This window comes from Nerophis ophidion, linkage group LG15 (genome assembly GCF_033978795.1).
Source record: "Nerophis ophidion isolate RoL-2023_Sa linkage group LG15, RoL_Noph_v1.0, whole genome shotgun sequence".
Taxonomy (NCBI): domain Eukaryota; kingdom Metazoa; phylum Chordata; class Actinopteri; order Syngnathiformes; family Syngnathidae; genus Nerophis; species Nerophis ophidion.
The window spans coordinates 29052299-29065917 of NC_084625.1; positions in this window are offsets into that span (position 1 = coordinate 29052299).

The window sequence follows — 13619 nt, forward strand, 5'->3', positions numbered from 1 at the left end:
TGTGTGAATGTTGTCTGTCTGTCTGTGTTGGCCCTGCGACGAGGTTGCGACTTATCCAGGGTGTACCCCGCCTTCCGTAGCTGAGAAAGGCACCAGCGCCCCCCGCAACCCTAAAGGGAATAAGCGGTAGAAAATGGATGGATGGATGGATGGATGTCAATGATTGATACTTCTACATACATATAACACACACACACACACACACACACACACACATATATATATATATATATATATATATATATATATATATATATATATATATATATATATATATATATATGTGTGTGTATAGCCCCTGACAAAGATAAGACAAATGGAAAAATATAAATGATAAATGGGTTGTACTTGTATAGCGCTTTTCTACCTTCAAGGTACTCAAAGCGCTTTGACACTACTTCCACATTTACCCATTCACACACACATTCACACACTGATGGAGGGAGCTGCCATGCAAGGCGCCAACCAGCACCCATCAGGAGCAAGGGTGAAGTGTCTTGCTCAGGACACAACGGACGTGACGAGGTTGGTACTAGGTGGGATTCTAACCAGGGACCGTCGGGTTGCGCACGGCCACTCTCCCACTGCGCCACGCCGTCCCTATATGTATGTTTGTGTATATATATATATATATAGTGGGGTAAAATAGTACTATTCATCATAAATACACTGCAACTGTGAGAGACAGAATGTGAAAAAAAATCCAGGAATTCACATTGTAGGAATTTTAAAGAATTTATTTGTAAATTATGGTGGAAAATAAGTATTTGGTCAACCATTAAAAAGCTCTCACTGATGGAAGGAGGTTTTGGCTCAAAATCTCACGATACATGGCCCCATTCATTCTTTCCTTAACACGGATCAATCGTCCTGTCCCCTTAGCAGAAAAACAGCCCCAAAGCATGATGTTTCCACCCCCATGCTTCACAGTAGTTATGGTGTTCTTGGGATGCAACTCAGTATTCTTCTTCCTCCAAACACGACGAGTTGAGTTTATACCAAAATGGATACATGGATGATACAGCAGAGGATTGGGAGAATGTCATGTGGTCAGATGAAACCAAAATACAACGTTTTGGTATAAACTCAACTCGTCGTGTTTGGAGGAAGAAGAATACTGAGTTGCATCCCAAGAACACTATACCTACTGTGAAAGGACACAAACAACCCTGTTCTACCGAACTTTGAGTATAAATATATTTTTTTTATTATTAGCAGTAATATTAATACCACTACTACTTAGAAATTATAATGAAATAATTAGTATGATATGCTCTATAATTACGATAAGTAGGATTTTCTTATCGTAATTATAGCGTATATATATTAAAGCTATGGAGGTATTTTTATTAATATCATTATTTTCTGTCCTTCTCCCTTTATCACTTATTTATAGATGACATTCGCAGTATTTACTTTTTTATTCTTTAAGTACAGTAAACAAATTAACAATGTTAAAGGTCAAGATAATGTATATTTTTGTGAAACCATTGCAATAAAGCAATTAAAAATTGGTTAACCCCTTTTATTATTTTCATCCACTCATCTCGAACATTGAAAAAAGGACTTTACAGACATTGGAGGGGCTCCAAAAGTCCTTAATTTTTCTTTGATGCAAGTCTCCAACGTGATGTTTCAGCCCAGGTGCAATATAATTCTTCAAAAAACTCATTTTGCTGGCCCTTTTAACCCCGAGTATTTGAATTCATGGAAAATTAGATCAGACTTTTTCTCCATAATTTATGTTTTTAAAGCATCTCGGTGAAAAGGGGTGGAGGGAGGAGACGTCTCCTGGACATTTCTATTTTAGCCGCGTAGACGGGTTGTTAGTCGAGGTAAAAAAAACTGAAAAAAGGGAATATTCGGTACATCTGTGCTGTCTGCTTCCACTTTGCGACAGGTGAGCTGCATGTGCATTTGCAAAGCTAACCTACAGACAGCATTTCCCTGCGGTAATTGCTTCTGCATTGATATTCATGTGATTCTGCATTCAGCATCTATGAGAGGCCTCTCGACATTGACGCTCCGAGCGTAGGTCCGCCAGAACACGTTAACCTGCTAACTGAGGATTCAAACATATTCAAACATGTTCAGATAGCATTCATTTCACTTTATAAGAATCCACAACAGGAAAGCCGCCTCCATCCCTCTTGAGGCATTACCGTTGCCTCTGGTTTTCTCGCATTTTGGAACCGTTGGATGTGCCCTGTTCTTTCACCTCCGTGTGTGTGTGTGTGTGTGTGTGTGTGTGTGTGTGTGTGTGTGCTACTCAGGCATGACATTTCAATTGTGCATCCAATCAAATTGGCAGTGAAGCAGTGAGGAGCGGTGGGAAGCGATGAGAGGTGCAGGGGTTGCCGACCGACCGTTACCATGACGACCTCCATTCTGTCAGGCCCGTCAAGGTCACAACCGCTGACCTGATGTTTTATAAAACTCCTGACACTTATTACACATATTGCTTTTTTAGACTAAATATTTTCATTCGTGTATTTGTTAGTTAGCAGTTAGAGTCTGCGGTTATTTAAATGGGACTTTTTAATGATGTCATAGAGCAGTGGTTCTTAACCTGGGTTCGATCGAACCCAGGGGTTCGGTGAGTTGGCCTCAGGGGTTCGGTGGAGCCTCCACCGCTGAGGTCAAGACACATCCAACTCATCCTGTAAATAAAAACTTCTCCCTATGGATACCCCCAAAAAATGTTCCCTCTAATTTTCCATCTGATTTGCAGGTGTGTAAATTGTTGTGAGTTCATGCAATGTTTGTGTTGTTCTTTGAACTAGGTGATGTTCATTTTGTGCACCAGTAAAAAATAAGTAACTTTGTTTTAAATTGGAAAAAAAAAAAACATTTTATTTTTCACTAAAGAAGTGTTCGGTAAAGGCACATATGAAACTGGTGGGGTTCAGTACCTCCAACAAGGTTAAGAACCACTGTCATAGAGCCTTTTTGTAACCAGCAAGCACGAGAAAAAATGTATCATCTCGTTACTTTTCCGAGATATAATGAACAGAAATGAACACCATTTGACAGAGGACAGCCTTGTTAAGAATATTTGAATTTAAAAAAATGCTGGCTTATCAAAATCACGCACAATAATAGAGGCAGACATGAGGATTATTTCAGAAAAAAATACCGGGAAGACAAAAAAAATTAACGGATGTCATTTCAAATACATTTCTTTAAAGCATACGTGTTCTGAAACACAATTGAGAACTTGATAATATTTAATTATTACTCTTGACAAAACACTGTATGAGTTCTGCACTTTTGTCCTTTCAGGTAATGTTTTGCTCTATTTTTGGCCTTGTTTTTTTTTGGTTGTGGTAATCTGGACTGATGTGTTCCTTAGAGGGTTTGTTTCATTTTTTTTGTCATGTTTTTATTTGAAATAATTTCATATGTCAACAATACACTAGTGTTGTCCCGGTACCAAAATTATGTCGATACTTTTTGGTACTTTTCTAAATAAAGGGGACCACAAAAAATTGCATTATTGGCTTTATTTTAACAAAAAAATCTTAGGGTACATTAAACATATGTTTCTTATTGCAAGTTTGTCCTTAAATAAAATAGTAAACATACAAGACAACTCTTCTTCTAGTAGTAAGTAAGCAAACAAAGGCTCCTAATTTAGCTGCTGACATATGCAGTAACATATTGTGTTATTTTCCATTCTGTTATTTTGCCAACATTATTAAGGACAAATGGTAAAAAAAATAATTATGAAATGGTAAATGGGTTGTATTTGTATAGTGCTTTTCTACCTTTTTAAAGGCCTACTGAAATGAGATGTTCTTATTTAAACGGGAATAGCAGGTCCATTCTATGTGTCATACTTGATCATTTCGCGATATTGCCATATTTTTGCTGAAAGGATTTAGGAGAGAACACCCATGATAAAGTTCGCAACTTTTGGTCACTAATAAAAAAGCCTTGCCTGAAGTATTATAAGTACATTGTCGTCCGCCTCGAAGCGAGTGTCCGTCTCGGGTGACTGTCCGCGTTGGGAGTCAGCGGTAGTCGAGCATTTCTGCACCGTCACTTCCCTTCCTCTCCCCCCCAACAGGCCGCGGCGGAGTGTACGGAGCAGCTAGCCGGCCATCAGGCTACCGCGCGGTATGTATGTGCTGGTGACATCACGGGTGAAAGGGCTCCTCACATCCTCACATAGTTCATAATGGGAGCCACCAGCAGTAAGAGCAATTCGGACCAAGAAAGCGACAATTTCCCCATTAATTTGAGCGAGGATGAAAGATTCGTGGATAAGGATATTGATAGTGAAGGACTAGAATTTTTTTTAAAAATAGAATAAAATAAAAAGTGACGGCTCCGGGCGGGGGCTTCACGGTGGCAGAGGGGTTAGTGCGTCTACCTCACAATACGAAGTTCCAACAGTCCTGGCTTCAAATCCAGGCTCGGGATCTTTCTGTGTGGAGTTTGCATGTTCTCCTTGTGACTGCGTGGGTTCCCTCCGGGTACTCCGGCTTCCTCCCACTTCCAAAGACATGCACCTGGGGATAGGTTGATTGGCAACACTAAATTGGCCCTAGTGTGTGAATGTGAGTGTGAATGTTGTCTGTCTATCTGTGTTGGCCCTGCGATGAGGTGGCGACTTGTCCAGGGTGTACACTGCCTTCCGCCCGATTGTAGCTGAGATAGACGCCAGCGCCCCCCGCGACCCCGAAAGGGAATAAGCGGTAGAAAATGGATGGAAAATTGATGGCTCTGGGCGGCGGCAGTGTGAGCGTTTCAGATGTAATTACACACATTTACTAGGGTAATTCTGGATGATCCCTTATCTGCTTATTGTTTTAATAGTGTTTTAGTGAGATTTTAAAGACATACCTCAAAGTCGGATGGCTGCGGTGAACAGGCCAGTGTCTCAGAGAGAAACCAAGCTCAAAGCTGCCTTTTTTGACAGCTACTCTAGGAAGACGCATAATCCACTGATGTCTCCAGTAAGATATATATCACAATTTTCCCATCCAAAAACATGCCTGTTGACGTAGAGAAACATGTTCGCTTGACCGCTCTGTGTTAAAGCTTCACAACAAAGAAACACCGGCTGTGTTTCGTTTGCAAAAGGCAGCTGCAATCCACCACTTTCCATCAACAGCATTGTTCTTTATAGTCTCCATTATTAATTGAACAAATTGCAAAAGATTCAGCAACACAGATGTCGAAATTACTGTGTAATTATGCGATGAAAAGAGACGACTTTTAGCCGTAACTGGTGCTGAGCTAGTACGTCCCCTCCAACCAATAACATCACAAACACACGTAATCATTGCGTCATCATGCCGCGATGTTTTCAACAAGAAAACGCTGCGGGAAATTTAAAATTGTAATTTAGTAAACTAAACCGGCCATATTGGCATGTGTTGCAATGTTAATATTTCATCATTGATATATAAACTATCAGACTGCGTGGTCGGTAGTAGTGGGTTTTAGTAGGCCTTTAAGGAACTCAAAGCGCTTTGACACTATTTTCACATTCACAAGGCGATAACCAAGACCCATCAGGAGCAAGGTTGAAGTGTCTTGCTCAAGGACACAACAAACGTGACGAGGATGTTAGAAGGTGGAGATTGGACCAGGAACCCTCAGGTTGCTGGCACAGCCACTCTCCCAACTGCGCCACGCCATCCTCGTTAATCCACTAGTTCATTTACTGTTAATATCTGCATGCTTTCTCTTTTAACATGTTCTATCTACACTTCTGTTAAAATGTAATAATTACCCATTCATCTATTGTTTGGATGATTTACTTTAGTTTTGGATTATACCATAAATTTGGGTATCAATGTGATACCAAGTCGTTACAGGATCATACATTGGTCATATTCAAAGTCCTCATGTGTCCAGGGACATATTTTCTGAGTTTTCATAATATACATTTAGAAAAAAAACGAAATAATATGTGATGCCAAAAAATATGGATGTAATCATAGTAGTATTGACTAGATACGCTCCTGTACTTGGTATCATTACAGTGGATGTTAGGTGTCGATCCACAGATGCCGTTTGTTTACATTATGACGCCGGTGAGCTACGGTGTGTAGTGAAGCATGTTTAGCTATTCCTCGTCCTGCAGGGATGATACTTGTAAGAAACATACTTTATTTTTCGCCATGGAGACCAGGTTTAGTGATTTAGAAGTTGCTAAAACACTGCCGACGGTGGATGGACGTTAGCTGCTAAATAGCTAGCCATGTCTTAAAGCAACTCTCCCTGAGGGCGTTTCAGTGTTATAACTTCATTTTTATCTTCAGTTTTTAAGCCATCATGTGTCGGTTCTCACTTTTCTGTCCACACACTGTGTCTGCTTGTAAGTATTCAGTGATTGTGCGCTGCTGAACATGCTCGTAAAACCAGCAATGACACGACGTGACAACGACAGGGAGCGCGGTGGACCAGTACTTTTCAGATGTGGCATAGTACCGAATATGATTCATTAGTATTGCAGTACTATACTTATACCAGTATACCGGACTACCCTACACTGAATAATTATTTTTAGCCCAGTTAAAGAATGTCAGGACAAAAAAGTTGACAAGGTGTTAAGAGTGTATATAAAATAAATAACATATTTTTTTAATATTTTTGGTCAAATCTCAACTTCAGTCAATATCATCCCTAAATAAAAATGGCAAAAATGCCATGTTTTTACTTTATGTGATATAAAAGGAGTTATCCACATTAAAAGGTTAAACGGCTACGGTGCTGTGTTAACATCGGGCCTGAGTATAGGGAAGATTCATGGTCAAATCAAATTGTACTTTTTACTGTGTCATATTCTAAGCCTCGTAAAAGTTTAGTATCATGGGACACAAAACATCCCATTGACTAACATTGTCATACTTGCCAAACTTGAGACCTCCAATTTCGGGATGTGGGGGGTGGGCGGCGTGGTCGGGGGTGGGGAAGAGGCGTGGTTGGGGGTGTGGTTTGGGCGGGGGCGGTGGTTAAGAGAGGACGAGTATAGATAGATAGATAGATAGATAGTTCTTTATTTATTCCGTCAGGAGAGTTCCTTCAGGAAAATTACAATTTTCAGCACAATCCCATTCCAGATCAGACAAACATTACAGGGAGACAGAACAGGATCGTTGACGGGTCTGCCGGCTTCCAGCGCCCCTTACAAAAAAGATGACATACAGGTAAACAAGGGGGGGGGGGAGAAAAAAATAGAAGATTAAAATAAAATAAAAAAAATCGGTCTTAGCCTAGGCCCTGGAGTGGGGGTGCAGACTGAGGCCAAAGGAAAAAAAAGCTCACCAACTCGAGTATTTCATGTATATATCCATCCATCCATCCATCCATCCATTTTCTACCGCTTATTCCCTTTCGGGGTCGTGGGGCGCGCTGGCGCCTATCTCAGCTACAATCAGGCGGATATATATATATATATATATATATATACATATATATATATATATATATATATATATATATATATATATATATATATATATATAAATATATATATATATATATATATATATACTGTATATATACATATACATATATATATATATATATATATATATATATATCTGTATGTATAGATGTATGAAATACTTGACTTTCAATGAATTCTAGCTATATATATTTATTTTATTATATGTATAAATAAAAGAATTAGTTGAATTTCAAACGGCACCTATCAAATACACAGTAATAAAAACACAGTTGTTCTACTAACTGTACTGTGCTTGCTGGTTATTTAAAAAAAAATAAACAACACTTACCTTTCACTATTTGAGTAACCTTTGTTCTGCCATTTGCGTGCCGTACTGGCGAGTCACCTGCCGTCAGGTGCCCAACACCACATAAATTGTTGGTCAATCAAAAAGAAACCCAATAACGCTATAGCCAACATTCACCAAGAGATGGCAACAGACAACATAGAATCACTCTGTTACAGACTGCGTCGCTATGGCTGTAACTTCCTCGTTCTTCTGCTTCGTCTCATTGTGTGTGCAGTTTTTTATAAAAAATCCGTAGATGGTGTAACGTGATTGGGCAGGCAAGCTGTTTATATAACAGGAAAGCGGACGTGAAAACAGGCTGTCCCCACTCATGCCCGCATGGAGCTGGAGGGGGCGTGAATTTTGGGAGATTTCCGTAAGAAAAAAATTTCCAGGAGGTTATCGGGAGAGGCGCTGAATTTTGTGAGTCTCCCGGAAATTCCGGGAGGGTTGGCAAATATGCATTATGAATACACGATTTAACTGTGCAATCATTCCACCGTGTAAACATGCATTTACTCATTTATAATTCTCCCCAAAAATATTTAATTCTAAAAAGTTCACGTTGCACAGCGTTCTTCTCCCACACTTTTCATCCCATTCAAACCATATTTGACATGCGCGCTACCATTTTCTTCCCCAAAAGTCCCACATTTCCAGGGACATTTTTACACATTGGAATTTGATGGACAATTTTTAAAAGGCCACATTTCCCAACACATTCAAAACATTCCACCGTCAACACATTCCACTCATCCTGCACACGCAAACCAAAAAGTTTCAAAGTCCCAAAAATGCTCCCTTTAATTGTACCCTAATTCCAACTTTTCAATACCACTGTTTTAGCCCATTTTCTTTCACCTACTTCTCTAACATGTCAACCTTCCATCCATTTTCTACCGCTTATTCCCTTTTGGGGTCGCGGGGGGCGCTGGCGCCTATCTCAGCTACAATCGGGCGTTAGGCGGGGTACACCCTGGACAAGTCGCCACCTCATCGCATGTCAACCTTCCCACCATAAAAACATTCCACCTATTCAGGACAGTCATAATTTTCTATGTTCAAATATTGTTTGCTGGCATAGACCTCACAGTCAACATGAAAGCTCACTGTTAGCGTGCCAACATCTTAGGTAATTGTGCAGGTTTACACCTCAGGGTCAAATATTTTGGTACTTGACCCATGCCAAATAATTTTGCAGCTCTACACCTCAAAATCAAGTATTTTGGGACTTAAAGCATGTGGACTGTTAGCATATTATCCATCCATCCATCTATTTTCTACCGCCTATCTCAGCTACAATCAGGCGGAAGGCGGAGTACACCCTAGACAAATTGCCACCTCATCGCAGGGCCTGTTAGCATATTATCCATCCATTTCTACCGCTTATTCCCTGTTGGGGGCGCGGGGGGCGCTGGCGCCTATCTCAGCTACAATCGGGCGGAAGGCGGGGTACACCCTGGACAAGTCGCCATCTCACCGCAGGGCCAACACAGATAGACAGACAACATTCACACTCACATTCACACACTAGGGCCAATTTAGTGTTGCCAATCAACCTATCCCCAGGTGCATGTGTTTGGAAGTGGGAGGAAGCCGGAGTACCTGGGGGAAACCCACGCATTCACGGGGAGAACATGCAAACTCCACACAGAAAGATCCCGAGCCTGGATTTGAACCCAGGACTGCAGCATATTCTTATCAGCTAATTTTGCAGGTGAATATTTTGTAACTCCGTGCATGTCAGCTGTTAGCATGCTAGCCTTTTATAGCTAATTTTGCATGTATACACTTCAGAATTAAAATTAAATATTAAATATTCACCAAGGACAGCACACACCCTGGCTTCCACCTGTTCCACCTGCTACCATCAGGCAGGCGCTACAGGTGCATCAGAGCTAGAACAAAAAGGCTCAGAGACAGCTTCTTTCCCACAGCTGTCACCATGTTGAAGTCTAACTTATAATAAACGATTCACCCCAATACAATATCCTGCCCTAATACCCTATTGTGCAATACTACCCTTCGAGTGATTGTTATTTATTACTCCGGTACTCTTGTCTTGTTCTGTATATTGTACAGTATTTTGTATTTCTATAGTGTTTTGTATATTGTACAGGATTGCTTATTATTGTTTTTTGGATTGTAGTCTTTTTATTTCAATTCTTATTTTTTTTCTTTATTACCTCTTGTGTTATTTTTTTTTACCCCATATTTGTTCCGAATACCGCACCTTAAGTTGGAGTCCTCAATCTCGTTATATGCAAATATAATGACAATAAAGTCCATTTTATTCTATTATATTCTTCTGTTACACGATGCATGTAAATATGATAGCTTGTTTGCTCATTTTGAAAAGACTTACTAAAGAGTCATACATGTCGTTACTTAAAACATTTGAACGGTTGGAATATTAGCTTTTTAGCTAACTTTGCAGCTATACATGTCAGAGTCAAATATTTTTGCTCATTTTGCAGGAATACACCCTCTAGCCATCCATCCATTTCCTACCGTGTGAGATACAGCTAAAGAATCATTTTTAGTTACTGAACACATGCTAACCTTTAACATCTTTTTAATAGGGCTGTCAATATTAACAAGTTAATTTGTTTCTAATTAACCACTTGAGCTATCGCATTAATCAAGTACACACTTATATTATTCAAGCAATTTATTTTGAGCACACAAGCTCTTTTACCTCAAAAGGGAACTGCAAAATGTGTGAGGAGACTCGGACTGTTGAGCTCACTGGAAAATGTCTCTGCAAAATTCAGCCTGAAAGAACTTAAGTTAAAACTGTGAGCAATTTTTGTGCAAATAAATGACATGCATTCAAATAAAAACCTTAAATTCATTCCTAGGTTGACATTCTGACATTAAAATAGCATATGTGTACAAATATTGAGGTCTTTCCTTAAACTAATTTTAATTATACATGATTATTCATCAGTAATCCAAATTTCTAAATCTGATTAATCCGATTAAAAAAGTAATTACTGTATACACAGACCCTGTGACTTTGTGCGTGCTAACTGTTAAAATGTTAGCATACAAACATGTTTAGCTCATTTTACGGGCAAACGCCTCTTTGTCAAATATTTGGTTATTTCACATGTGCTAACATGTTAACTTTTAGCATGTTAGTATGCCATTTTTTTTTTTGCTCATTTGACAGGTATACACTCAAACTGTTATGATTCGTTCCCCGGATCATGTTTTGTTTTAGTTTAAGACTCCCTTAGTTCGGTTTGGGCACCCCTGGGTTTGTGTTTCTTGGTTGTCATGGGTGCTGATTATTTTCACCTCCCTCTGATTAGTGTTCGGGACGCTCACCTGCTCCCAGGCACTAATTTGTGTTTTTCATCCCACACTGTCTGGCTGTCTTGTTTGCTTCGTGCAACATTACGTTTGTCACCCAAGCTTTTGATTCCTGTGCTGTTTCGCCTTAGCTCCCAGTGCTCTCAGCACGCTTGCTTTGTTTTGTTTTTGTTGGTACGTTGACTGATTTATGGACAATAAATCACTGTCTTACCTGCACCTTGCCTCCGGAGTTCCTGCTGCATCTTGGAAAAACGACACGCAAATCACCATGCGACCCATACATAAAACAAAGTTTGATATAACGCGGTTGTTGAGGTCCATAAAATACCGATCGTGTGACTCCTGATTTTGTGTTGTATAGAAATCTTTTTTTTTTATACCTTTTTCTTTAAACAAAAGTTATGCACGCAGCTTGGCTGCCTAACCCTGCTTAGTGGAGAGTGGCCCCACGTGACATAACGTGAAAGGTGGATTGTGCTCCCACATCACAGAACGGGGCGCGCATTATCCACCAGTGGCTTTGGACACAGGGCCAACACAGATAGACAGACAACATTCACACTCACATTCACACACCCGGGACCACACAATGTTAATTAAATGACAAGCATGACACACTATAACAAGAGTTTAAAACTTTAAGTCGTACCAGAACAGTTACTGTCAACAACTTGTGATCGCAACAGTCTATCAACTGTATGTGTTCTTAAATTCATCCGCAAACGGTCCCGATGAGTATCCAAAAACAAGACGTGTGAATGTCAACCTTAGGCCAGCTAGAAGGCCTTAATGACAACAACTCGTGATCTGATTGGCTATCGCAACTGTCTATCAACTGTATGTCCCTGTTCACTTACAGTGCACAGACGACTGCATTGTTGATTCTGAAAGCCCCTGGTAGCTTTTGTACAGCATGGCAACACAAGCTAGCTGAATTCTGATTGGATACAAACTAAAACTAAAAGCAACAGAAGGAGCATAATATGACATGAAGAAAATATGAATACTTTTAGATATTTAGGGAAAGTAAATAAAAAAAATATGTTATCTTTAATTATAATCATGATTTCTGGTTGTTAAGCCAGCAGAGAAGGCCTTGCTGGCCCTGACGGCACACCACTGCTATACAGTATGTGTTGTTAGTATTAAATGGGAACTGATGGTGTGTCATTCACTTGTTTCTAATTATGACTTTCTAATTGTTCTATTATGAGATCCGAGACGGTGATGAATCCATTATGCATGGCCATACTGCCGGTAGGTCTGTTTTTAGTCCAAATAATTCAACACTATTGTGTACGGAGGGGGGCCATGGAGGGATGGTGTGATAAAATATTGAGGGGCGAGCAAGCAGCTGCAGATGCTAGCTGTCATGTATGAGCGAATGAATGTTATGACAAGCATGTTTAAACATTCATGCGAGGAGGAGAGTTTAGGAGGGCTTTTCATTAACACCAATATGTCTTCGTCTTCCCCCGGTGTGCAGAGTCTGCTGGTGGAAGACATGACAACACGAAGAAGAGAGGAATTAACATGATGAGAGGAAGCTGTCCCACACCGAGAGGCATAAACACTCTTTACAGGTGCACACATGAAAGTATGCATGTTTGACATGTGTGTTGTTTTACCGGTTGTCAAAATGTTATGCACCAAATTGCAGAAAAGTATTTGGCCACCTGCCTTGACTCACATATGAACATGAAGTGCAATCCCATTCCTAACCAAAAGGGTTCAATATGATGTTGATCCACATTTTGCAGCTACTACAGCTTCAACTCTTCTGGGAAGGCTGTCCACAATGTTGCAGTGTGTGTTTATAGGAATTTGCCACCATTCTTCCAAAAGCAAATTGGTGAGGTCCCACACTGATGTTGGTGGAGAAGGCCTGGCTCTCAGTCTCCGTACTAATTCATCCCAAAGTATTTCTATCGGGTTCAGGTCAGGACTCTGTGCAGGCCTGTCAAGTTCATCCAGACCAGACTCTGTTATTCATGTCTTCATGGACCTTGCTTTGTGCACTGGCCCCTTCCTCTTCTAACCAAATCTTCACTTGTGTAAAATGTTTTGGTATCCTGCAGCAGTCAAAGTTCCTTTCATTGCAACTAAGGGGCCAAGCCTAAGTCTTGAAAAACAACCCTGTCACACCCCGCCTCAGGTGAAGGTAATGTAAACTTTGCAAACCGGACTTTAAATCAAGGATGGCAAGGCACGCAGTGGTAACAGTTTACAAACATTTATTTAAAATCCCAAAAAGTGTCAAGAGTTTCAGTCGTCATACATCAAACAACTACTGAGATTGTTGGTGCTTTGTTTTCCTGTTTTTTCACCTCTTGACACTTTTTGGGATTTTAAATAAATGTTTGTAAACTGTTACCACTGCATGCCTTGCCATCTTTGATTTAAAGTCCGGTATGCAAAGGTTACATTACCTTCACCCGAGGCGGGGTGTGACATATGGTGGCAGTGGTTGGATCAAACTGTCACAAACCCCACACCAAATAATTCCTCCTCCACCAAATGTCCCACTCGGCACAATGCAGTCCG